This window comes from Coenobita brevimanus, chromosome 56 (assembly GCF_032717465.1).
Source record: "Coenobita brevimanus isolate Jiangsu-jjx chromosome 56, ASM3271746v2, whole genome shotgun sequence".
Taxonomy (NCBI): Eukaryota; Metazoa; Arthropoda; class Malacostraca; order Decapoda; family Coenobitidae; genus Coenobita; species Coenobita brevimanus.
Genome location: NC_137009.1, coordinates 4,058,411 through 4,084,917, shown reverse-complemented (window position 1 = coordinate 4,084,917; position 26,507 = coordinate 4,058,411). Strand labels below are relative to the sequence as shown.

Here is a 26,507-nt window from a genome sequence, read left to right as displayed (position 1 = left end):
AAGGTACTATTCCCAACACCGTGTAACAAGGGTCACTCAATGCGCTACACAAGTATGTAAACGCACCCACATTTTCCATTTCCTCGCCATATATATAGTGACTTCATTTCTATCGAAGACCATGACTTTACTCTTCCATACATTAGCCTTCAGATTCCGTTTCTTAAACACTCTCAAACTCATTCATCAAACCTTGCAGTCCCCCTTCGTCTTCACTTAACAATACATTCTGATCTTCAAACAACAGTACAGGATGTTTCCAAACCCTGCCGTCTCTCATTAGGACCACTCCAACAACCACTGCCCTACCTTGTATCTCTTTTATAACCCCATCCATATACAAATTGAACAACCATGGAGACATGACACATCCCTGTTTCAAGCCAACATTCAGATGGAAATACCCCATGCACTGCAGCCTTGGCACTCATACATACTCTTTGCGGCATTCAGTAAGTTCCCATTTATTCCATATATTCTTAATGTTTTCCATATTCCTTCTCTCTCCACTCTGTCATATGCATTCTCTAAATCCTTGAAGGCTGCATGCAACTTTTTTCCCTTCCATAGAAATTTTTCCAACATAGACCAAAGGTCGAATATCTGATCTAATCAATGTCTTCCTTTCCTAAAAACCTCCCTGTTCTTCTCCAAATAATTCCTCTGTTATTTTCCCTAACTCTGTCAATAAGTATCCCACCATATGATTACCAAACACTTCATCTTCCCCTTTTCATTTGAACAAGGAAATAATGATACCTGACTTCGTTTTCCGGGACTCTACCTTCCTCCCAGGCCAATCTGCACATCGTCCATATTCGTTCTACTGCTCTCTCTCTGCCATGCCTCAGCATTCCACCACACACTCCATCAATGCCTGGGGCTTTCCTTATTTTAATTTTAGTTATTGCTTCTATAACTTCCATCTTACTGATCTTTTCCTCCCATCTCACCTCCATCCTCCTCCCAGCCATTCCCCAACCACTTATACTCGCATTGCTCTGAATAACTATGTTTAAGAGTTCGTTGCCCACTTTCTCTCCCTTCTCCACTCTCAATCAGTCATGTTTAGGTTTCATTCTCCTACCATCTTCTTTATCAACCTAACTCTCTTTACCTCCTTCCAGAACATTTTCTTACGATTTCTCCAATTTACCCTCACATTCCTTCCAAATTCCTCACCCACTCTCTTCTTGTTCTCTCTTACTAATTTTTTCACCATTCTTTTGCTCTTCACATATAACTCTGTCTTCAGTCTCTCAGCTTCCCCCGTGTCACTGTTCTTTATTCATTCACTATATGCTTTTTTCTTTTCTTCCACAGCTTGTCTCACATCTTCATTCCGCCATGTTGTTCCTTGAACCCCTTTTCGTCTTGAACAGTTGCAATATTTATAATATCAGTCACTGCCCTTGGCTTGTTAAATAATTATGCCATTGAGTTTATACAGGAATGGTAAATTTTGACACTACAGTATTTGATCATATACTGTAGATGCTGTTGTAGATGTATATCAGGTAATTATTTCTCCTCCACCACTGAATACAGGGGCGGATCCAGGAATATTTCTGAGGTGTTGCCCATACTAAGCAACAGTTCTAAACAAGGATGGTTGTGTGTAGGAGAAAAAAACATAATACCCAGTAAAAGATGCGTTGTGTATATATATATATATCTATATATATATATATATTATCTATCTATCTATCTATATATATATATATATTATCTATCTATCTATCTATCTATATATATATATATATATATATACCCCTGGGGGTAGGGGGGGTTTTCAAGAATACTCCCGCAGTATCCCTGCTTGTCGTAAAAGGTGGCTAAAAGGGCTGGCGGAGGGTTAGTGCCCCTCCCCGGAAAACAACTAACTAAAAAAACAAACAAGAAGCCTCGGACAAAGACTGATCAAATGATGACGACCCAGGACCGAACAAAGGACTTGGTTATGGCTACGTGGAATGTAAGAGGAGCAAATGATGAGGTGAAAGAGAGAGAGATTGTCCAGGTGCTTGAGGGTGCAAAAGTGGATGTATGTGGAATGACTGAAACAAAATGGAGAGGAGAAAGTGTGAGAGAATGGGAGTATGGATGGGGTATATGTGCAGGAGTAGGTGAGAATGAGAGGGCAAAGGAAGGAGTATGTATAGTTGTGAGTAAAAGATGGAAGAAGAGCATAAGACAGTATGGATCAGTTGGGTCAAGGATTGTGTGGGTAAAGTTGAAAGTTAGAGTACAAATGTGGGCGATTGTGTGTGTGTATGTGCCAACGCAAGATCGTGCTAGCAGAGTGATAGAAGAGTTCTGGACAAATGTGGAAGTGTGCAGGGAAAAGTTTGAAAGGAATGAGAGAGTGTTTTTGATCGGTGATATGAATGGTAAAGTAGGGAATGTGAAAGTGGATGGAATAGTTGGTGAGTGAGGTGTGTCTGCTGCATAGATGAGAATGGCAGTGCATTAGTGGACATTTGTGCTGGGAGGGGGTTGGTGATACCCAATACCCTCTTCAGGCATAAAATGAGCCACAGGTATACATGGCGAGTGATGAGAACTGAATGAAAGGAAGGCAATGATCGATTATGTGTGTGTGGATGAAAGGATGCGAAGATGTGTAATGGATCCAAGAGCTTATAGAGATTGGGGGAGTGGACTTTCTGACCATTACTTGGTGGTGGCCAGAATTAGGATACAAGTAAGATGGAGGAATAGAAGAAGGGAAAGACGAGAGGAAGGAGTAGTTACAAGGAGAGTGGAAAGGTTACAAGAGGATGAGAAAAAGGCAGAGTATGAGAAAGAAGTGGAGGAACGATTGGGCAAATATGAATTGGAGCAGATGGGAGACGTGGAAGGTGTGTGCAGGATATTTACAGAAGAAATATGTGCAGCATTTGATGTGGGGTGTGGGAGGAAGAGAAGACGGAGGGGGGTGCAAGGAACAGCGTGGTGGACTGAAGAGGTGAGACAGGCTGTGGCACAAAAGAAGAAAGCATACAATGAATGGATGAGAAATAGGGGCGTGGAAGAAGTTCAGAGGCGGAAGAGAGAGTTATATGTAGAAAGAAAGAGAGAGGTGAAAAGGTTAGTAAGAGAGAATAAGAAGAGAGTGGATGAGGAATTTGGAAGAAATTTGAGTGTAAAGTGGAGGGACTGTAAGATGTTCTGGAAAGAGGTGAAGAGAGTAAGACAGGGTGGAAGTGCGGTTAGCAGGGGAGTGAAAGATAAAAATGGTAAATTACTAGTGGAGAAGGGAGAAAAAGTGAGCAGATGGAGAGAACACTTTAAGGAATTGTTGAACATAAAGGATGGAAGTAATGCAAGTATAAATGGCTGGGGAATGGCTGGGAGAAGGAGGGAGATGAGAAGACAGGAAGAAATCAGTAGGATAGAAGTTGTGGAAGCAATGAAGAGAGTTAAATTGACGAAAGCCCCAGGAATTGATGGAGTGTGTGGTGAAATGCTGAAGCATGGGGGAGAGATAGTAGTAGAATGGATGTGGAAGATGTGCAGATTGGCCTGGGAGGAACGTAGAGTCCTGGAGGATTGGAAGTCAGGTATAATTATTCCCTCGTACAAAGGAAAAGAGGAAAAAGAAGTGTGTGGTAATCATAGGGGCATTTGTCTTCTTAGTATAATTAGGAAAAGTGTATGGTAGGAGACTTATTGACAGAGTTAGAGAAAGAACAGAGGAATTAGTTGGAGAAGAACAGGGAGGCTTTAGGAAGGGAAGAGGTTGTGTAGATCAGATATTCATTCTTAGATCTTTAGTGGAAAAGTTTCTAGAGAAGGGAAAGAAGTTGTATGCGGCTTTCATGGATTTGGAGAAAGCATATGACAGGGTGGATAGACAAGGATTGTGGAAAGTATTAAGAATATAATGGAGTAGATGGAAAGTTGTTGAATGCTGTGAAGAGAATGTATGATGGTGCTAAGGCTGCAGGGTGTGTGCATGGTGAACTAAGTGATTTTTTCTTTTTGGAGGTTGGGTTGAAACGGGGATGTGTCATGTCTCCATGGTTGTTCAATCTGTTCATGGATGGGGTAATAAAAGAGGTACAAGGTAGGGTAGTGGATGTTGGAGTGGCCCTGGTGAGAAAGGATAGTGTTTGGAAACTCCCTGTACTGTTGTTTGCAGATGATACTGTGTTATTGAGTGAAGACGAAGGGGAGCTGCAAGGCTTGGTGGATGAGTTTCGGAGAGTGTGCAAGTAACGGAATCTAATGGTGAATGTAAGGAAGAATAAAGTGATGGTCTTTGAGAGAGGTGAAGTCAGTGAATGTACAGCGAGGTTGGATGGTGAGGAATTGGAAAATGTGAGTATGTTTAAGTACTTGGGTAGTGTGATGAGTAAGGAGGGAGGTTTGGAGGGTGAAGTGCTTGAAAGGGTACAGCAGGGAAGAAAGGCTGCTGGTTCTTTGAAAGCAGTGATGAGAAACAGGGAAGTGAGCATGGAAGTGAAAAAGTTACTACATGACAATATTGTGATACCATCTCTAGCGTATGGAAGTGAAGCTTGGACATTGTTGGAAGGACACAAGTCAAGAGTGAGAGCAGTGGAAATGAGTTATTTAAGAGGAGCCTGTGGAGTCACATGGAGAGACAGGCTGATGAATGCGAATATAAACGAGCATTGTGGTGTGGATGTCGATGTGATAGGAAGTGTTATGAGGAACACACTGAGGTGGTTTGGCCATGTGGAGAGGATGGAGGGTGAAAGACTGACGAAGAGAGTGTATGTGAGTGAGGTGGAGGGGGGAAGGGGGAGGGGGAGGCCGAGGATAAGATGGAGGGATGGGGTGGAGAGGTATATGAGAGAGGGAGGTGTGAGTTGGGAGCAGGGCAGTGAAATGGTGGGGGACAGGACGACGTGGAGGCGATTTGTATGTGGCCACCCCAAACGGGATTGACGAGTCTGGCAATAGATGGATGGATGGATATATATATATATAAATATATATATATATATATATATATATATATATATATATATATAGTACTCGTCAAAATTATTCAGCGTTGTCCGCCAGGTGCGCAGTACTTATGGCCAATAAAGAATCACCCATTTTGGGGGGTAAAAATTGAGCCACAAGTTTGTGCCGCGAGCATTATGTCACGGTAGCCTGAGGCCTTCCGACATGCTGGTTGGTTCCCGCCTCAGTCACCCACGGGCTGCCTACGAGAGAGGAACTCCGCTGCGTGTCCCTCTCAAATTCCGCCATTTTTTACCGAGTGTCCCGCAGTGTTTTGGGATTCACCACTTTGTTATGGCACCTACCCGTGAACTATCGAGTGAAATCATATCTCAGATCATTGCTGTAAAGGAGGCAGGCCACCAGACAAAGGAAATTAGTGAATTGGTTGCTGTGGCACGATCGACAGTGCGTCATTGGTGTGTGCAGTTTCGGTTGGAAAACAGTGGTGAAGTTCCCTCAAAGAAACCGAGGTCTGGTAGGCCTAGGAAAACTTCCCCAAGGTCTGTTAATGTTTTAAAATGTGCAGTGGAGTTTAATCCTCGTGTGAGTGCAAGGAAAATTAAGGAGAGCAACCCGGAAGTGTTTGGTGAGGTGTCTGTGAGAACAGTGTCTCATAGGGTGCATGAGCTTGGTCACACAAGTCATAGGCCTGTGAAAAAGCCTCTTCTCACCAAGAGCCAGAGAATTCGTAGGCTTGCATTTGCTAATAAATATCTAAACTGGGGTGAGGAGCAATGATTGTCAGTGTTGTAGTCTGATGAGGCAACGTTTAGTGTTACCTGTAACAGAGGAGCACGTGTTTATTGACGCAAAGGTAGTGACCCACTTGACCCACAGTATGTAGAAAGCACAGTTAAACATCTTAATTCACTCATGGTGTGGGCTTGTTTTCGGGTCAAGGTTTGGGGAAGCTTGTTGTGCTTCCCAAGAATGTTAGACTGAATCAGGATGTTTACCTGGAGCTTCTGTGTGATCATTTACCAGATTCATTCGAGCTAACAGGTGCACGAGTGTTTCAGCAGGACGGTGCACCTGCTCACAAGGCCAAATCGGTCACCAATTGGCTTCGTGACTGCGAGGTATCATTCATGACAGACTAGCCAGGAAATAGCCCAGACCTCAACCCGATTGAAAACCTCTGGTACCTTGTAAAGAAGAGTCTCCAAGGGAAGGACGTTAGCTCTGCCAAAGCTGGAAGCTGCCATTTGTGACTCCTGGGACAAAATACCCCTCCAGCACCTCAGGAGCCTCGCTCTTTCACTTCCAAGACGTCTCAGGTCCGTGAAGAAACATAAAGGCTACCCTACGAAGCACTAAAGGTAAATAAAATGAATTATTTATATGTTTTTATAATGTTGAAAGGCTTTTTTCTTAGGAGGGACGCAGGGCACTCAATAATTCTGACAAGAACTGTATTTATATATATATATATATATATATATATATATATATATATATATATGTACCCCCTCCACAATATGTCTACCCCCGATATATATATGTCCTCCCCCAATGCATACATGCCCCCACTAAACTTGCTGACCTAGCTCACTTTCCCAGGACCCCACGCCTGGGAAGACGGCGCCACAGTTCAGTTCATAGCAGACAGCCAAGACGGGCAGACTATTTTGTTGTGAGCTCGTAATAAACTCCTTATCTAGCTGTTTGTACACGGAGTTTCTATCACCAAAGTATTGCAAGTTACATTTGGTAGCAGCGGTGTTTTGAACCATCAGATTTTGACCGCCTCCTCCGATTTTTAGTGACACCACAGATACACGACATCTCGCATCTCCCAGCCTCACCCCTCCTCAGTGCCTCTAGTGGTGTAATAACCGGCTGTGCTTTCCGGGTGTACAATTTTTCTCACCAGTGCTCACCTCTCAAACAACCCCACCCACACACCTTGTTCCTGCCCACGAGTGTCACGATCGCCGCCCTACGCACCTGTTGCACCTGTTCCCGGCACCTGTTCCGAACTCATCATAAATCCTGCCCCCACGGTGCCACTTCTCACTGTCTGCCCACTGTCTGCCCACCGCCATTCTCTGCATTTGCTACTCAACAGCTCTACACCTGCATTGAACCAACATCTGCCCTCAACCCACCATCGGCCCCATCGCCGCCACGCCCTGCCTTCACCCACATGTGGTCTGAATTACGTGAGCCTCCTAGGACCGCCACTCCCTGCCGGTGACTCATCACCGTCGCAGCGTCTCTTCTCCTCTCCGTCCAGCTGTCTCTCCACCGCTGCCCCGCCCCGCCCCGCCCCACCCCGCCCCACCCCGCCCCGCCCCACCCCAGCCCCGCTACGCCCAGCCACACCTGCACGTCATACATCTCGTCAATCCCATCTCTACTGTGTAACTATAGTATACCTCGATTTTCTCTACAGATTGGATATTGTAAATTTTTCCATCTCATTTCCATTACCCCGTTTTCATCTTCACTTACGTTATTTATAATCCATCTCATCCTTCGCCTTTTATTTAAACCATCCATCCCCGCACCTTCATTCATTTTCACACCTACTCGTGTATTCCGTTCTCTCATTGTTATATTATACATATCCACTTATGTATCCATCTTCATCATTTCATCTTCCATTGCCGCATTAAATGTCATACTTTCCACGTCAACCGCTTAACACCAGCCCTCTCGACCCGGAAACATCACCTGATCATACACCGTCTGCCGACTCTAACATGATCACTCATTTACAAAGTGGCAAAGAGTACCACCGCCCTGTACCTGAGACTCCCGTTTCACTTCCCGCAGAATCCCTTACTACCCATCCTACACTCGTAAATCCAGATACCTCCTCCTCTACACTCCCTTCTACTTCCTCTACTCCTGCCTCCCTCTCCTGCCTCCCTTCATACCCCGTCTTGCTCGCCCTTAACTACCACTACCTTCTCTCTCTCCCACTCCTCTCCTACCGCCCCTTCTGCACTTCCAGCCATGGCCAACCCTCCACAGTCTATCTATCTCGACGATGCCAATCGTCCCAAATTTACCGGCCGGGACCCAACTTGGTCTGTCTATGATTTCCTCAGAGAAGTCGACACAGAAATAAACAATAGACAAATAACCGAGGAATCGCTCAAAGTAGCTTACCTCCTCGGTCGCTTGCACCACGGTAAATCGGACATCGGATCCGCGATCCGTGCAGGACATTTCGATAGCATTCGTACCTTTGCTGATTTTCATACAGAACTCATCAGCCTTTGTTGCCAGCATTCAAATACAGCGTCTCTCATGGGATTCATTAATCTCCTAAACCAACTAGATGAGGACTTGCGAGTCCCAGCGCAACATGCCAAGCTCCGCGAAGCTGCCGCCGCCATGAAAGCAACTAGTAGCGAGATGCTCCAATTACTGGTAGGCACAAAATGGTTAGAAGACAATAATGGCGTTCCAATGCTTTCACTCAGCAACCTTGCTGACTTAACTGGTTACCTGAAATTCCTTCACTGGCTTACTCCTAAACAGCGAGAGCTAGCCTTGGAAATCGGTTTCAATCCAGGAGATAAAATTATTCAGGTCACTAAAGCCATTCATGAAAGAACCGGTTCGAACTACACACGTCAGGGCACCATCCAACCCTTAGCCTCCTCAGTCTGTCACACCTCCACTACCCCAGACCAGTCTCGCTCCCGTCCCACCACACGTGGCAGACCTGCCCCGCATCGTTCTCCTACCGCAGGTCGTGATCAATCTAGCGCCCGACGGAACAGACAATCTTCGATTCTTTGCTGGCACTGTGGTCATCCTGGACATCGAGCATCCAGTTGCGACCGTACATACAGACGCCCTCACTCCCAAACCAGAGAGCGTATGCCTTCCCACTCACGTCGTCCACACTGCAAATACCACAAATCCAGCACGACTCACACCACTGAGGAATGTCGTTACCTCAACCGTCAACAGTCGGGGGAAGCGCCGTGCCCGTATCAGCCCAATATCATGTAGAACCAGAAACCCAACTCCCCATCCGCCATGTATGTCCTATAACATCCTCGGGTTTAGTCATTCTCGGATGCAGTCATGACATACCAACGTCATTCTTCTTGGACACAGGATCTATAGTAAATCTGATCTCCGACAATTCCTTACATCTTCTTCAACTACATCACAACCACGTCAGTTTCCTAGAACCACCGGACATTCGCCTATGTGGTGTCGAAGGCTTGGAGTTTACGGTTAAGAGAAGAGTCACCCTTGAAGTCAAACTACACGGAGATTTGCCCCCTATCCCAATTGAATTTCATGTCACTAATGACTTGCAGTATCCCACAGATGCCCTTATTGGTTTCTCCACCATGGCACAACACTCCATTGCATTATTACCTGCTTGTGGTAGAATAGACATTTCTGGATTCCCAGTTTACAGTATGGAATGTCCCCGTCCTGTTCTTACGATCAAATCAGTCCTTCAATTACCTCTGTCCCTATCACTACCAAAAAGTCCAACCCAACCCAAACCACCACTATCATCATCTGAGAATACAGCGATCATTCCTTTACTGACTGCGAGCAAGGACATAAATTCCTCAATCTCCACTGCTACATCTTCTTAGCCTTCGGAAATGGCTCTTACCTCCTCTCCCGACAACACTATCGCTGACTCAGACATGTCTCAATTACCTACCTCACACAATGTGAATGATCTTCTCCAACACGCAGAGACGAAACGTGTAGTAATGAATACGTGCACAATTTTGTTACCGCGTGAGTTCACCAACGTCTCTGTTTGTGTTGCCGGTGCGAAAGAAGGAGTGGATGTACTAACACTACCTGAGACGTGTTGTGTGAATGGCTTGACTTATGAGTCAGCGTGGTGTACAGTCTTAGAGGACAGTTTATGCTACCTGTACTTGCTCAGTGTCACAAATGCTCCACTAAAACTTAAAAGTGGTGTAAAGATAGGAGACTTCCTAGTATACCCAGCGGCCATAAAGGTGTGCCAGGATTCCTCAATTCCTACTATTCAGACTGATGATAGTACGCCAATCGGTGTATGTACTATTAACTCTACGGGATCTGCACTGACATATTCACCCGATATGCTCTCACATCTCACTTGCACAGATTTCCCAGAAAATATGCCTCAACTCCTAGACCTTCTGACCTCGTACAGAAATGTGGTTGCCTTACCCGGTGAACCGATGGGTAGAACAGACCTTGTCAAACATACGATTGAACTTCTACCAGGAACTCAGCCGATTTACATACCAGCGTATCGATTTCCTCACAGCCAGAGAAAGCAGACAGATCAAATGGTCCAGAACATGTTAGACCAGGACATTATTGAGCCCTCCGTCAGTCCATGGAATAGCCCACTTTTCTTAGTACCAAACAAGGACGGCAACTTTAGACCAGTAGTCGACTATCGTTAGGTCAATTCTGTCACCGTTCCCGACCGTTTCCCGTTATCCGTTCTCACTGATTTGCTAGAATCCCTTGGTGTAAATAACGTAGTCTTTTCATCTTTAGACCTCCACAGTGGGTACTGGCAGGTCGAAATGGAAGAATCCTCTCGCCCAGTTACAGCCTTTAGCACCCCTTCCGGACATTTTCAGTTTAAGAGACTTCCTTTTGGTCTGAGAAATGCTCCTTCTGTGTTCATGCGACTTATCCATTCAGTCTTCAGCGGTATGATGGGACACTCTTTTTGCTTACCTAGATGATATCATTGTTGTGAGTAAATCCATCCCTGATCATTTTACCAAACTCCAGCAAGTCTTTGAACGCCTCCAGCTCGCAGGCCTGAAAATCAATCTCAGTAAATGTGACTTCCTGCGAAAGAAAATCAAATTCCTAGGCCATGTCGTAGATGCACAAGGCATTCATACTAATGAGGATAAAACTAAGGCGATTATTAACTTCCCAGAACCTACCACTACCGAAGCTGTACGAAGTTTCCTGGGCCTCAGTGGCTATTATCGTAGATTCATACAAGGCTACGCAAAGATCGCCTCTCCTCTGACCCACTTACTCAAGCAGAATGTGCCCTTTGTTTGGACTAACGACCAGTCACAGGCCTTCCAAGAGCTAAAGACAGCTCTTGTAAATGCCCCTGTTCTAGCGTTCCCTGATTATACACACCCTTCCTTCTCTGCACAGACGCCTCAGGCACTGGACTTGGTGCCGTTTTGATGCAACTCGATGAAGCATCAAGGAAGGGCGTAATAGCATATGCTAGTCGCACCCTTACAACCGCTGAAAGTAACTACAGTGTCACAGATCTCGAACGCTAGCGGTAGTCTGGTCTTTGAAACATTTCAGAGATATAGTCTATGGTTATCCAGTGCATATCCAAACAGACCACCTTCCACTATGTGATTTGTTCAAGAACCGCAACCTAACAGGTAGGTTAGCTAGATGGTCCGTCATCATCCAGGACTTTAATCCCACTTTTCAATATGTACCAGGCAAGTTGAATGTAGTTGCAGACGCACTCTCACGTCACGTAGCAGCAGCTATAACATCACTGCAGCCCGAAGTAACTGAAAACACTACACTAGCGTCAGAAGTTGTTTGAAACTTTCAGCGCCAAGACCCCATCTGGTCCAAAGTCATTTATTTCCTAGACTCTGGTGATGCCTCGACCTTACCTACTCTGCCAGTATCACCAGATGAGTTCATGCTAGATGATGATCTCTTGTACAGGAAAACACTACTAACAGGCAAAGATATGCCCAATCGTGAAGTATGCCAACTTGTTGTCCCCACTGCCCTGATACCAAAGGTTCTTCACATTGTTCATAATACTCCTCAAGCTTCCCATCCAGGTAAAGACCGATGCTTGCACCAAGCACGTCTCAAATACTATTGGCCAACCATGCCCACTGTGACTCTTGCCTCTCCTGCCACCGCCACAAAGGATCAACCGGCTTACCAGCACCTCTCTTACAATACCCATTCCGTCACGACCATGGGAAACTGTCTCAATCGATCTCTTAAAACTACCTCTCACAGAATCTGGCGCTGAGTACTTGTTCGTAGTGGTCGACCACTTCTCCCACTAATGTGTCCTCGTACCCCTCTCCGACAAGACCGCGAAGAGCGTTGCACGTGCCTTTGTAGATCACGTAATTTGCCCATTCAGTACCCCTCATACCATTCTTACTGACAATGGTACGGAGTTCAACAATAGCCTTCTAGATGAGATCTGTCGCCACTTTCATATCAGTAAGTGCAATGTCGTGCCTAACCATCCGGCTTCCAGTGGCCTTGTAGAATGCCACAACCGAAAAATCTTAGAGTGCCTTAGACATCTAGGCTCCCATAGTTCGTCCTGGGATGACTGGATTCCCCAAGTGGCATCCTCAATCAATAGCTCCATCAATGCATCCATTGCTGAATCTCCCTTCTTCGTCCTCTTTGGTTTTGACAAGGTCCTCCCATACTCTCTCTTATCCTCAAAGCCAGAGCCCATCTACAACCTGGATGATTATGTTAAACTAAAATTGGCCAACTTCCAGACAATCCACCAGTATGTCCAATCCACTTTGGCTTCCTCTCAGGAGGACATGCTGCAGCGCCAACATAAATCTGCCTCTCCTATCACCATCAATGTAGGCGATCTTGTCTTTGCTCATTCCCATACGCGTTCCTCTAAGTTGGATGACAAATTTACAGGGCCCCACCGCGTCCTCAGTTAACAAGGCAACAAATTTCACCTCCAGGACCTGTCCACTAAGGACACCAGATGGGTCCACGTCGATGACTTAAGGCGACCACCCCGTGGCCTCATGTTGGAAGAGTCACTTACACAACCTCCTGCCCCCTCTTCCCCTCCACACATCCCTCAGTCTACTTTGTCTCCACCTATCCCTCAGTCTCCTTCCTCTCCACCTCCACCTGCTCATTCATCAACCAATCAATATTGATCCAAACTGCGCTCTGCCCATCAACCTCTTCAAGACCTCCCTCATTAACTCTACCCTGATTTTCTAGGTACGATATTAGCGATCTCCCTGCTGGCAGTGCTGACCCTCCTGGGGTCTGGGTCAGGTCAGGACGATGGTGGAGTACGTCCCGGGGCCTTGGTCAGGTCAGGAGGCGAGGTCTCCTTGCGCTATGATCTTGCGCCCCTGGCCGACGTAGCCATTGCCCTACATACCTACGCGCACCAGCTCCACGGAATCAAGACCCATCTCACGGCCATCATGGGGACACACAACCCAAATGAGTATCTCTATAACCTTTTCCTACCACTCTCCTGGCAATTGCAATACATAAGTAACAGATTCACTGAGCTCAATGACACATTTTCCATTCAGACACCCGTTGGTCATTCTCGTGTGAACCGAGGTCTTTTTGACTTCGGCGGTGAGATTCTGAGTGGCTTGTTTGGGGTTGCTACTGCCCGTGATATTTCTAGCTTCATATCTGATCTCACTCATTTAGCTTCAGCTCTAGAATCCCAACGCCGAGTCATTAAACTCCAACACACTATGTTACAGAAGCTCACGACCCACCTCAATGAAGTCACGTCCACTCTAAACAATTTCACCGATATCTTACAACGCCACCTTTCACATCTCAACGTTATCTCTCAGTTCTTCTAACTCAAACTCAACATGGATAATCTCCAACTGGCCATTGACTCTCTCCTGTCTCAAGTCTCTACCTTGGTTCGTATCCTGGTCGATGCTATAAATGGACGTGTCACTGCCGACTTAGTACCTGTCTCAGCTCTCCATTCTGTCCTGGAATGGGCTCACTCCACCTTCGGTCTCTCACCAGTCCTCCCCTACTCCTCCCTCGAATATTATTATCCTGTTCTCGCAGCCACTCTTCTCACCACATACGTCGTCGTCCATATTCCTCTCCGTTTTGCCATAACCTTTAACCTTTTCCACATCATTCCCTTCCCTTTCCACCTCAACAACTCCTTGTTACAAGTATCTGTTCCTTCAGAATATTTCCTCCTCTCCCATGATCATCTTTCAGTTGCTTTCCTTTCTTCCACAGACCTCCAGAAATGTTCCTCCCTTACTCCAACCTCTCATCTCTGTGCTGCCCACCTTTTCGCTCTCTTCCCTAGCAGTGCCACACCCTGTGAGTCTGCTTTAGTTCGCAACCATTCCATCTACTCGGCCTGTTCTTTTGTCCCAGCTTCTGACCTCCCGGTCCACCATGCTCACCTCAACCATATCCAGTACTTCTTCTTTGCTGTTCCCATCTCTGTCACAATCATGTGTCCTGGTTCTTCGGTTCGATCCATCCCCGCTAGTGGTCTCTACAAAGCACCAGACTATTGTACCGTCAAAGTCCGTCATCACTTATGCCACTCACTATCACCAAGCTGTCTGTAAACACTCCTATGACATCTTTCAACCAATCGACATGCCTTCCACCCTACCATCTGCCAACATTACCATCACCTCCCCTAACTTGCGCATGCTCACCTTCCTCACTGACAGTGATATCATTATGGATCAATTTTCTCTGGCCTTCAGCCGTTCATGGGTTCATCCAACAGTTGTGTTTCCCCCTGTGGTTATCGCTTTCATAGGTTTTCTACTCATCATATGTGCAGTGCATTGTTGTGTCAGAAAAATGGAACGTTGACTCCAGGAAATCAGAGTCGCTACAGGCATAGTACGCCCTACACACGACGTAGAAACTCCCCGTACTTAGTGTCCTCACATTCAGTGACTACCAATGCCATCTAACAATTACCCAAACTGTGAACAGCACTCTGCCTACTAGAAAATGATGGTATTTCTTTAATGCATTACTGAGTGACAGTGTATCCTACAGAAAACAAAAAAAATGAACAAAGAACAATAGAACTCTCATATCTACTCCTTGTTTATCATGTATCAAAGTATTATTGTATAATCCCCATTATATCTATGCATACCTTCGACCCTTACTGGACACATACCTATTAATCCTTGATTATCTTATCTGTATATATCCTTCTAATTCCCTCCCCTGAACATGGCCATGTCTCCCCTACTGCCCCTGTATCATACTTCTCCCTTGTACAAACCTCCCCTACCTTGCCTTAATTCTATAATCAAACACCATTTAACTCCTGGTGTCATGAGACACCATCTCAGCTACCCGGGGGAGTAGTGTACCCCCTTCACAATATGTCTACCCCCGATGTATATATGTCCCCCCCAATGCATACATGCCCCCACTAAACTTGCTGACCTAGCACGCTCTCCCAGGACCCTACGCCTAGGAAGACGGTGCCACAGTTCAGTTCATAGCAGACAGCCAAGACGGGCAGACTATTTTGTTGTGAGCTCGTAATAAACTCCTTATCTAGCTGTTTGTACACGGAGTTTCTATCACCAAAGTATTGCAAGTTGCATATATATATATATATATATATATATATATATATATATATATATATATATATATATATATGCACATTGCAGGATATTACCTTAATGTGATAAACCAGTGGTGTTGCCCAGGTAGCATAGGTGACATCCGTGGATCCACCCATGCAAACGACATCTTTTTAAAATTTTGCTACTCCAAGAATATTTTTGTTAGTTTTGGAAAAATCTTTCCTAGTGCATGTATTAGTTGAGAAAGTTCCTAATCATTTGAAACAAAATAATCCATTTTAGACCTTATAAAATGGCTTCCCAATCTTGAGAAAGATTGGATAAAAGTAAAATAGCATCATTGCTATGAAAAGATTATAAGGCTGCAGAGTAATGCAGAGGTTTTTTTGATCAGTAAAAGATATATGTAGTGGTTTTCTTCCTTTTCATTTTTTATGGCCTTACATCTTTATTAGTCATCAGAAGCATAAATGAATTACTTGTCTTCCTCTGAATGGTATTACGTAAGCAATAAATCACAATGACCCTTTGGATTTAATAATTAATAGGGGAAAATGAGAAAATCTTTAAGAGAGGGACACAAAATGGTGTAGGCAATCAGTTATTAATTTATCAAGTCTAAAATACACATATAATTAATTGTATTATTCAGAAGTGTTATTATTCTGCAGATCACACTGGTGACCGCTTACCAGCCGTCAAAGCTGCGTGAGAATGTGCGAGAGGTTGTGCTGCCTGACATGGACATTTCATGGATCGTTCCCAACTTGTTTGCAGGGAAAATGGCAGGCCCACTTACCCTTATCCAGAAGATGCCTAGACTCTGTTCCGATGCCTTAGAAAAAGAAGAAATGCAAAATCTTTTAAGGGAAGAGTTTGATCTTATAATGCTCTCTGCAGTTTTCTCTGACTGTTTTCTGTCAGTTGTTCACCGAATGAAGGTAAATTTTCTATTATGTATTTTGTTATTATTTGTGACCATGTTCCTTATACGAATCAGTAACTTCACATTTACCACCCTAGATGCATGAATGAAAAGTAGAACGTGAAGGAATAATAGCTTAAAGTGACGATTATTTCCAGCAAAACGTGGTAAATTATAAAGCACAAAAACTCCATAATCAAGGAATCTTAATGATTAAGTGTGGCATTTACACACACACACACACACACACACACACACACACACACACACACACACACACACACACACACACAAAATAAGATTTACTCAGTTCATGGTAATACTACACATAAAAAAAAAAAAAAGTAAAAAAATGATTTTCACAGTAAGGTGGACCAAAAAGTAACTATCCTCATTGTCCTGCTGCGCAATTATTCATATGAAAATCACTCAGAACTGTCCAAGAGCTCTATGTTTTTTGTCTTTCCTTTGAATAACAAATAGAGTATTACCAGTTTTCATCCTTTGTCTTCATACTACAGTACACGAATAACTGAGTATACTGCAAAGCATTATGTTGTGTTGAGGTGTGTCAGATATCATTAATTTGTTATTAACGATATAGCTGGTATACATTCAGTTGCCACTTCTGTCGGTCTCAGTTTTTGCATTTTGATTTGATTGTTTTATATCGCTTCATATTTTATTTCCTCCACAGGTGCCCTTCATATATGTTATTCCAGTTGGACTGGTTAGTCCTTTTTCTGATATCATAGGAAATCCAAATTTTCCTTCCTTTGTTGCTTCCAAGTTCCTTACTTTCAAACATCCAATGACCTTTGCACAACGGGCTGTCAATACCGTCGCAGAGGCCATGTTTGGGATTCTTACTGAACATCATGTCATTCGTAGGTATGTGATATTTTTATTCTGTTTGATAATGTTATTTTACTGTAATATCTTTCGTACAATGTTGAATGTAAGACAGTTAAGGGGTCTTAAATACTAAATACCTTATATATCAAGTTGTACAGTTCAGTGCTCTGTAGTACACAGTTGCTCTATTGTACTGAATATATGGGTGCAAACTGTAGTTTGAATAACTTTATGTGATATAAGATTTTTCTGTAGGTGTGGAATATGATGGTGTTAGCAAGTTGTTGATCAAATGCGGACGCTGAGAGCTGATAATGTATGTAATGCCATCACTGTAATAAGGCCATTTTATTTTACTCTGTCAGCCACAATATAATTGAAATGTAATATTGTGGGAAGTCTCTTGCAGTATAAGGCTAAGAAACACTTTCTAATAGTCATACCGTTATGAAAAATTCCCTATAAGTTAAGAAAACCGTCAAGTGGTAGTAAAATTTAAACCAGTATTACCTCATCAGAATGAAGGAGTTAATACATAGATGATACTATTTGAGGATTAAAAAAAAAAAAAAAACTGTACTGTGCAAATTCTGGCATTGCAGTATTGAGAATGAGTGTCGCCGTCGAGGTCTGTGCCCAGAAGATATGCCCAGTTTACGTACCATCCGCTATAACTCCAGTATCGTACTTATTAACAGGTAGGGTAAAATATAGTTCATTGGAACAAGCTCCTTTCTTTTTGTCTGTCTATACTACTTCCACTTTAGCTTCGCTTAAAACTTCTGCCTTTCAAATCCTGAATATTGAATAAAGTATTACTCATAAGGACGTGCTATGGAAGGGGATAAAGATTTCCCTTTTTTCACTGAGGAACGTAAAATAACCGGAAAAGGAAAAAATCATCGCCAAGTTAAGTTCGATGAATAGTTTTTTCGAATTCATCCAGGGTGGGCATGACAAAAACATATCTAAATTTTTCTGTCATCAGTGAAATAATCTCAACACTGAAGCATCCAATGGGTTTTCTTTTGACACCGTTCATACCAGCAGTAACTTCTTCGACACATAAGATATCCTCTGTCTCTACAGTGTGAAAACAGTTGACTTGCCACCACGACCAATTGTCCCGGCTGTCATACATGTAGGGGGCATCCACTGTCAACCTCCACAGCCTCTCCCTAAGGTAAAAAGGATTCAGTGTACTAATGCTGATAAAGAAGATTTTGTGTTAGCATGGAAAATGAAAAACACTCTAGTATTTATGTAAATTATGAAGCAATTTACATCATAAAACCTCTAAGAGTTGCTTAATAGATAGACCTCTTACAAAACTCCGTTTAAAATTTCTCTGTAACACACAATATGGCTGCATATCTTTATCCAAGACTCTCATATTTGGCATTTTAGATTTAGGCCACCCCATCATTTGAGGCTTCTAAGACACTCCTCTCGACAGGCACTGTACCAGCTTTTTGTACCGAACTGTCTCAAGTTATGGCAGCAGTCACTGTTTTCATAACCTAGTTTAGTTTATGGTTGTCTGTTTAGCAACTTTATAAATAGATTTATGTGATTCAAATCCATGTAGCAGCATATCTATATATATATATATATATATATATATATATATATATATATATATATATATATATATATTGATTTTTCGTTTTTGAAAGCTCCAACATGCTTGCATGCGTCGGCCTTGGTCAACAGATTACGGCTGTCCACGCTGTTCGAAACCTGGCAGCCTCCCTGTTATAGCCCGTAAACCTGAGGTTACATTTAATGACCTCGTCCCAGGTCTTTTTTGGTCTGCTCATTACAACCCCACCCCTAATATTTACGCTTCTCACGTTTTGCACCCAATTATCAACCCCCATCCTCTTTACTTGCCCAGACCACCTCAGTCTACCTCTACTTATCACAGCACCAGTACACTCCAGTCCCATCCTACCTATCAACTCTTCCATCGTAAACCTAGCCCCACCTGGCCTTGCACTCAGGGACGCACTGCATATCCACCTAATCATTGTCATTTCTGTATGTTTGAGCCTGTGAATATCCTCTCGCTTTACTGCCCAGGTCTCGCTACCATATAGCATTACACTCCTAACACATGCTGAATACAAAGATCCCTTAGCACGTAGGGAGAGCCCTCTCAGTGTCATGATAGGCAACAGCTCCCTGAACTTCTTCCAACCACTCCTTACCCTAGCCAACCACTCCAGCCCCACCTCCAGCACATAACATATCTCCCAATACAAAACTCTTTTACACACTCAAGAGATTCACTAGCAAGTTCAATCCTTTCACGCTTGACAATCTCCATCTGCCCTCTATGACACACTGCGCACATAAAACCAACATTATCTCGCAGTCCATCTCTAATACCACTGCAACTCTTATGCACCCACTGATCACAAACACTGCACAAGGTGGAATTACTTCCAACGCCTTTGTGGCAAATTGCACATGGCCACTCTCCCTTTTCTTTGACAGTACCACCACCAAACCTAGCTATCATCACTTTTGTTTTATCTGCATTTACTCCTAAGCCCTTGTGCCCCCCCCCCCACCCCAAACCATCTCCCCAATTCCTAAATCTTTCCTCCACCTCCCTTTCATTCTCTGCAGTGAACACCAAAACATTACCATACATCTCCCACTGGAGTCCATTTCTGAAGTGATGTGACATGGCCTCAAGTACCACAATAAACAACAAGGTACTCAAAACTGACCTCTGATGCACACCAATATTCACAGAAACTCACAACTCATATGTCCAATCACTCATACCTGGGTGCGAGCTCCCACATACATGGACTCTTACCTGGGTGCGAGCTACCACAGACAACTCCGGACAGAAATTCGTGGTACAGGGTAATCTGCCACTACAGGTCAGGTTAATCGCACACGTCCACTCCCTAAACCCTATCCTTACCCCCACCAAAACACTAATTTGTTAGGCGGTTCGATCGAAGATATGAAGCTCTGTTCGCTCATACTTCTTGCCGCATGTAATGTAACTTTCATTAGTTTTAATATAAGGTTTACTATCAAGTGCACAGAACTGTCTTCAGCTCCATCATATATATATATATATATATATATATATATATATTGTTACATAGCCTATGATTTTATCATCCTTTGTATAATTCTAACGTACAGTATGCTGCATGTTTGATCACGATTCACCTCGTGGCTTCCCTAGTGACCAGGCTTGCGTGTTCTCCCTCACTCCCCCCTTATAGTAGAGTAAGTCGTTCTTTCTGTGGTTCAGAGCAGGATTGTCAACTCTTTGTCCCCTATGGCTTCGTTTGCGCGTCCTTGCAAGTTGTATCAAGCTCTGCCGGCTCCTATATAATGAGCTCAGTCTCTGCATTAGTTGCCACTTAGATCTACTCCTCATTTTGTTCACATCTCTGTCCTCCCCTGTATAGTGTATTATTATTTTTGTGAGTGCTCGGGAAGTCTCCAGCCATCTAGCTGCTGTATAATTTGAGTATAAGTGTTGTTACCATTTTTCTTGTACTGTATGGCCTAAGGCGTTAATTCGTAGGCCTGGTAAGGTTTTTGTGATTCATGTAGAGCTTTTAATGTCAGCCATTATTAATAATATTTTATATCTGTAATAATATATCTTGCTTTAACTGAGCATTATCCGGTTTTCTCATTTATCAGGGCTGACTTAGATAAATTTGCTCTTGCTAAATTCATGTTAATAGAGGCTATTGCACTTAACCATTTATGTAACCTGTTTTGCTATTACATTATCCTTATGAGTCCTGAATGTTTAGTTGTTAGTTTGAGCATTAAACTTTAACTTGTAATTTTACTTAACTCTTTTGTTTTGAACCTGGAACTTTGCGAGACAGTAGTGATTTTAGTATTCTCACCTGAAGTGTTCATTATCTCTCTCTGTTCCGTAACATAAATTTGGCGACCTCTTATCAGGATATTCAGGATATTATCATAAGGATATTGCTTGATATTTTGTGACTGTGATTTATTCATGATGTCTACTATTACTACTCTTGATAAAGCCAAAGATTTTTTGTCAAATGTGCAAACAGTGTGTGATGTAAAAAACAGAACAAAGAATGAACTTAAGCTTGCTGCTCAACAACTGGGAATTACTGTCCACTCTCATCAGTCTAAAGATCAAATTGTTGACATGATTAATAAAAGCTTGTTTAATGTAACTCCTCCAGATGAGCAAACGCAGATTGAAATAGCTAAGTTACAGCTAGCCCTGTAGGAGGCTCGTGCTAAGGAGGCTGAGTCTCAGGCTCGTATTCAGGAGGCACAGGCACAAATTGAAATTGCTAGGATTCAGGCAGACCATGAGTATCACATGAAACAAAGTGGAACTGGATCATCTAGCTCTGATGATTTTGATGTGGCTAAAAATTTTAAACTTGTCCCTCCTTTTAATGAATCTGATTTAACAAAGTATTTTCAGTTGTTTGAGAGGGTAGCTACAGATTTTAATTGGCCCAAAAAGTATTGGCCAGTACTCCTTCAGACTGTTCTCACCGGTAAAGCTCAAGTAACTTATGCATCTTTGCCTCAGGATCAATCAAATAATTATGATGTAGTTAAGAGCTTGATTCTTAAGGCCTATGAGCTTGTTCCTGAAGCCTATAGAGTAAAATTTAGGACAACTTATAAGCAAGATAAGCAATCCCATGTTGAGTATGCAAAAATCAAAGAAGATCTGTTAGAGCAGTGGTTAAATTCTAAGAATGTAAATTCTGATTTTGATAAATTTAAGCAGATGATTTTGCTGGAGGACTTCAAAAGGTGTATTAATAAAGATGTAAGCCTATATCTTGATGAGAAAAGAATAGATAATTTGTCCGATGCTGCAGTTTTAGCTGATGAATATGTTCCCACTCACAAGAGATATTCTAAAGCAAAAAGGAAAGCTGAGAGTAAGTACGTTCTTCTACTCAGAGTACAGGTAACAGGAAAGATAATAAAGATGATGTTTCTCAGGAAGTAAATACCAGATTCACCTCTAGATTTCAGAAAAGTAAATGTACTTATTGTAGTAAGCTTGGTCATACTACGGAGAAATGTTTCAGGAGACAGCGTGATGTGAACAAAAAGGAGTCTTTAAATATTCAGTCAATTGGTTTAGTGTCCACCCTTGAATGTTCCCAGAATTCTTTAACCGAGTTAACTGAACCTGCTTTGAGGGGTAAATTAAATTCTCATGATGAAGCTCCTCTTTTGAGCAGTAACGTGGGTGACACTCTCAAGAGTTCATGTGCTAATTTCCTGTCTGATGGTTTTGTCAATCCTCTGGACAGTAATGACAGGAAATCAGTTAAAATATATCATGATACAGGTGCTTGCCACTCCCTTATGCTGACCAGTGTTCTAGGCTCTAATGTTAGTTCCTCTGATGAAATTGTACTCTTACAAGGTGTAGGGAATAATTACTTCTCTGTCCCTCTGTGCAGAGTGAATTTAGAGTCTGGTTTTGTTAATGGTTCCGTTTTGGTTGGGTTGGTTGAGACACTCCCAATGTCAGGTGTAACTTTCTTACTTGGAAATGATATTGGTGGAAGTCAAGTGTGTCCAGCTCCTCAGTTGTCTAGTGAACCAGTGACTGAGACCCAGGATTGTGATATCCCTGATGTGTTCTCTGCATGTGCTGACACTAGGGCTAAGTCTAAGGTTACTAGTGACTTACAGGATAATGATGATGATGATGATGTTATCCTAGCTGACACTTTTCTTGCTATTTTGGACCACTCACCAGATGAGGCAGTACCCCTTAGTGTTGATAATTTGTCTCGTCAAGAGTTGGTTGAGTTGCAGGTTGCTGACCCTGAGTTTAAAGGTCTAGCTAACTCTGCTTGCAGTGAGGAAGAGTCAGCTGGTGCTTCTACTTGTTATTATATAAAGTCAGGAGTACTTACGAGAAAATGGAGACCCCCAACAGCATCAGCCGACTGTGAATGAGAGGTTGTACATCAAGTTGTCATCCCTCGTGTTTGTATGCAGGATATCATTAGAGTGGCTCATGATTCCAGTTTGGCAGGACACCTTGGAGTGAGGAAGACTGTGGCACGCATTTTGAAACACTTCTACTGGCCAGGTATCTTCAGAGATGTTTCCTGGTATTGTAAGTCGTGTCACACCTGTCATGTTGTGGGGAAGTGTAATCAGACCGAAAAGGTTGCACCTCTAGTTCCCATTCCTCCTTTTGAGGCGCCATTCACCCGTGTGTTGGTGGATATTGTGGGCCCTCTTCCTAAGACTTCTTCAGGATTTTCTTATGTGTTGACCCTGATTGATATGGGTACTCCTTATCCTGAAGCCATTCCACTTAGATATATCTCAGCAAAGAACGTGGTTAAGGAAATGCTGGGGTTCTTCACCAAGTTTGGTCTGCCCTAGGAGGTACAGTCAGACCGGTGAAGTAATTTCATGTCAAATGTTTTCATGCAGTCTCTGAAAGAGTTGAGCATCACCCAGATCACGTCTTCAGCTTACCATCCCCAGACCCAAGGAGCGTTGGAGAGATATCATCAAACACTCAAATCGATGCTCAGGAAATACTGTTTGGAACATCAGAAAGACTGGGATAAAGGTCTTCCATTCGTTGTATTTGCCGCAAGAGAATCTCCAAATGAATCACTGGGCTTCTCACCCTTTGAACTACTGTTTGGCCATGAAGTAAGAGGACCCCTTAAGCTACTCAAGGAATGCTGGCTGTCGGAGGGAGATGACGTCAACCTGCTGGAGAATGTGATTAAGTTCAAAGAACGGCTGTCCACTGCTTTACAGCTGGCGAGAGAGAATTTAGGAGCTGCTCAGAAGATGAAGACTTGGTATGATAAGAAGTTCAGGTTACGCCACTTTCAGCCAGGAGATCAGGTTTTGATTCTGCTACCGGTGCATGGGCAACCTCTTCAAGCCAAGTTTAGTGGTCCTTATTTCGTGGAGAAGAAACTCAGTGATGTCAACTATGTCATCGCCACACCAGATCGTAGAAAGAACAAGCAACTTTGTCACATCAACATGCTAAAGTTATATCACAGGCGGGACGAAAATAACCCAGTCTGCATTGTAGCTGTTCCACCCGAGTCTGCAAGTCAAGTTCTCCCATGCAGTATGAGCCTGAGTGATAGTTTGGGGAAGAATCCTGATATCATGAATGATCTCCAGACTAAGCTTTCTCATCTAGCTCCCGAGGAAAGGCAGGAGTTTTCGGCATTACTGCAGGAGTACCCGCAAGTGTTCCGTGCCACTCCAGGAAGAACCACTGTGTTGATGCATGATATCAATGTTGGAGATGCAAAGCCAATTAAACTGCCTCCTTACCGTGTGAACCCAGTGAAAGTTCCTCTCATCCAGAAGGAGCTTGGCTACCTGTTGGACCACAAGATGATTGAGCCCTGTCAGAGCGAGTGGATTTCTCCTGTCACTCTAGTCCCTAAGCCAGGTGGGTCACAGCGGCTTTGCATCGACTATAGACGTGTTAATCAAATAACCAAAACAGACACTTACCCTTTCCCTCGCGTGGAAGATTGCATAGACAAGATCGGAAAGGCTAGGTACATAAGAAAGTTTGATTTGTTAAAGGGATACTGGCAAGTACCTATGACTGAACGTGCTAGGGAGATCTCATGTTTTCTAACACTAGGAAAGACTTTTGCATGTTCTGTAATGCCATATGGTATGAAGAATGCATCAGCCACTTTTCAGAAGCTCATGAATGTTGTAACAGAGGGTTTGGCAGGGTGTGTTGTTTTTATTGATGATGTATTAATCTTCAGTGACAACTGGAAAGATCACGTATGCCATGTCAGTAAATTTCTTGAGCGTTTAGTTCAGGCTAATCTTGTAGCTAATTTATCAAAGTGTGAGTTTGGTCAAGCTAAAGTTCAGTACCTTGGGTACGTAATTGGTGATGGACACGTTGCACCACCAGGAGCTAAGGTTCAGGTTATAAGTGATCTTCCCAGACCTAAAAGTAGGAAAGAGCTACAAAGATTTTTGGGAATGGTAGGTTATTACTGGAGATTTGTTCTTAACTTTTCAATTCTTGTATCACCATTACAGACCTACTGAAAAAGGGAGTTAAATTTGTCTGGACCGATAACTGTGAATCCTCTTTCAGTAAACTTAAAGCTATCCTATTAAGTCAGCCAGTGCTCACTACTCCAAATTTTGCTAAGCCTTTTAAGATGGCTGTTGATGCAAGTGATACAGGAGCTGGGGCTGTTTTGCTGCAAGAGGATGATCAGGGTATTGAACACCCTGTATCTTATTACAGTACGAAGTTCACTCCACCTCAAAAGAACTACTCAACTATTGAGGAAGAGCTTTTGGCCTTGATTTTGGGTTTACAGCATTTTTCATTTTATTTGTGTTCTGGTTTTGACCCCATAGTCATTTATACCGATCATAACCCACTGAAATTCCTTAGTAAGTTTAAAGATAAAAATCAGAGATTGACAAGATGGAGTCTACTTCTTCAGGAGTATTCATTAGACATACAACATGTCAAGGGGAAAGAAAATGTTATTGCAGATTGCTTATCTAGACTTTAGACATATTGTTTTAGAGTAATAAGAAATTTCCTTTGTAAATTTCTTTTTCTTTGTGGGGAGGTGTTACATAGCCTATGATTTCATCATCCTTTGTATAATTCTAACGTACAGTATGCTGCATGTTTGATCACGATTCGCCTCGTGGCTTCCATAGTGACCAGGCTTGCGTGTTCTATCTCACTCCCCTTTTCTCCCCCTTATAGTAGAGTAAGTCGTTCTTTCTGTTGTTCAGAGCAGGATTGTCAACTCTTTGTCCCCTATGGCTTCGTTTGCGTGTCCTTCTTGCAAGTTGTATCAAGCTCTGCTGGCCCATATATAATGAGCTCAGTCTCTGCATTAGTTGCCACTTAGATCTACTCCTCATTTTGTTCACATCTCTGTCCTCCTCTGTATAGTGTATTATTATTTTTGTGAGTGCTCAGGAAGTCTCCAGCCATCTAGCTGCTGTATAATTTGAGTATAAGTGTTCTTACCATTTTCCTTGCACTGTATGGCCTAAGGCGTTAATTCGTAGGCCTGGTAAGGTTTTTGTGATTTATGTAGAGTTTTTAATGTCAGCCATTATTAATAATATTTTGTATCTGTAATAATATATCTTACTTTAACTGAGCATTATCCGGTTTTCTCATTTATCAGGACTGACTTAGATAAATTTGCTTTTGCTAAATTCATGTTAATAGAAGCTATTGCAGTTAACCAAATATGTAACCTGTTTTGCCATTACATTATCCTTATGAGTCCTGAATGTTTAGTTGTTAGTTTGAGCAGTAAACTTTTACTTGTAATTTTACCTAACTCTTTTGTTTTGAACCTGGAACTTTGCGGGACAGTAGTGATTTTAGTATT

General features: G+C 43.0%; 1 pseudogene across 1 annotated transcript in view; it reads left to right on the top strand.

The window, feature by feature from the left end:
- LOC145401760 (UDP-glycosyltransferase UGT5-like) overlaps window positions 1-26,507 on the top strand; it is a 150,093-nt pseudogene that overhangs the window by 87,494 nt on the left and 36,092 nt on the right. The window contains exons 3-6 of the transcript XR_013897662.1: window positions 15,980-16,249; window positions 16,931-17,124; window positions 17,691-17,786; window positions 18,178-18,271. The product of XR_013897662.1 is annotated as a UDP-glycosyltransferase UGT5-like (transcript). The remainder of the gene's footprint in view (window positions 1-15,979; window positions 16,250-16,930; window positions 17,125-17,690; window positions 17,787-18,177; window positions 18,272-26,507) is intronic.